Genomic DNA, 1,833 nt, shown 5'->3' with positions numbered 1-1,833 from the left:
AGAACAGTGCAGTGTGACATGACGTAGGTGTTTCCTGTACAACAGTTATTAGTCTGGTGACTGTAATGCAAAGATCAGCCCAGAACAGAGATCGTCCAGGGCTGCCATTTACCATGAGGGTGAAAGGTCCACCGGGGGACATTTATCAAGAGTTTCTGAGACAAGCTATTAGTAGGTTTTTAGAAATGCATGCAGAACTGTCTCAGACATCCTAAGAAATCACTAAATAGTGCAGATTCCTTCTCAAACTGTTAGTAATAGGAGGAGTTATGATGCCCATACATGGTACAATTTTTTTTCATTCAGTCTTACCATTTCTATGAGGTATAAGGGTAAATTAAGTGAATATACTGAAAGGATTGTTTAGGCAGTTCCCCTATATTACATAGAAATGGTAAGATTGAATGAAAAAAATTGTACCATGTATGGGCACCATAAGAAGGTTTCTCAGACAGTGCAGTGTGTGCGGGAAATTGCTGTTGTTGAGGTAACCAATACATCTGCTGTATTGCATCAATGCTGGAAGGGTTAAAGAGGAACTGTCGCGAAAATCTTAAAATTTAAAAACACAAATAAGAAGTACATTTCTCACAGAGTAAAATGAGCCATAAATTACTTGTCTCCTATGTTCCCATCACTTACGTAGTAGAAATCTGATATTACCGACCGATTTTGGACTAGCCCATCTTCTCATAGGGGGGTTCTCATAGTTACATAGTTACATAGTTATTTTGGTTGAAAAAAGACATACGTCCATCGAGTTCAAACAGTACAAAGTACAATTCCAGCCCGTCCCTCACATACCCCTGTTGATCCAGAGGAAGGCGAAAAAAACCCCACAAGGCATGGTCCAATTAGCCCCAAAAGGGAAAAATTCCTTCCTGACTCCAGATGGCAATCAGATAAAATCCCTGGATCAACATCATTAGGCATCACCTAGTAATTGTAGCCATGGATGTCTTTCAACGCAAGGAAAGCATCTAAGCCCCCTTTAAATGCAGGTATAAAGTTTGCCATAACGACTTCCTGTGGCAATGCATTCCACATCTTAATCACTCTTACTGTAAAGAACCCTTTCCTAAATAAATGGCTAAAACGTTTTTGCTCCATGCGCAGATCATGTCCTCTAGTCCTTTGAGAAGGCCAAAAAGCTCATGTCCTCTAGTCCTTTGAGAAGGACAAAAAGCTCATCCGCCAAGCTATTATATTGCCCTCTGATGTATGTATACATGTTAATTAAATCTCCTCTAAGGCGTCTTTTCTCTAGACTAAATAAACCCAGTTTATCTAACCTTTCTTGGTAAGCGAGACCTTCCATCCCACGTATCAATTTTGTAGCTCGTCTCTGCACCTGCTCTAAAACTGCAATATCTTTTTTATAATGTGGTGCCCAGAACTGAATTCCATATTCCAGATGTGGCCTTACTAGAGAGTTAAACGGGCAATATTATGCTAGCATCTCAAGTTTTTATTTCCCTTTTAATGCATCCCAAAATTTTGTTCGCTTTAGCTGCAGCGGCTTGGCATTGAGTACGATTATTTAACTTGTTGTCGATGAGTACTCCTAAGTCCTTCTCCAAGTTTGATGTCCCCAACTGTATCCCATTTATTTTGTATGGTGCTAGACCATTGGTACGACCAAAATGCATGACTTTACATTTGTCAACATTGAACTTCATCTGCCATGTATGTGCCCATATAGCCATCCTATCCAGATCCGGTTGCAATATGACACTATCTTCCTGAGAGTTGATGATTCTGCACAATTTTGTATCATCTGCAAAAATAGCAACATTGCTCACTACTGCATCTACTAGGTCATTAATAAATAAA

Source organism: Hyperolius riggenbachi, chromosome 8 (genome assembly GCF_040937935.1).
Source record: "Hyperolius riggenbachi isolate aHypRig1 chromosome 8, aHypRig1.pri, whole genome shotgun sequence".
Taxonomy (NCBI): domain Eukaryota; kingdom Metazoa; phylum Chordata; class Amphibia; order Anura; family Hyperoliidae; genus Hyperolius; species Hyperolius riggenbachi.
Note: the sequence above shows the minus strand (reverse complement) of the source record.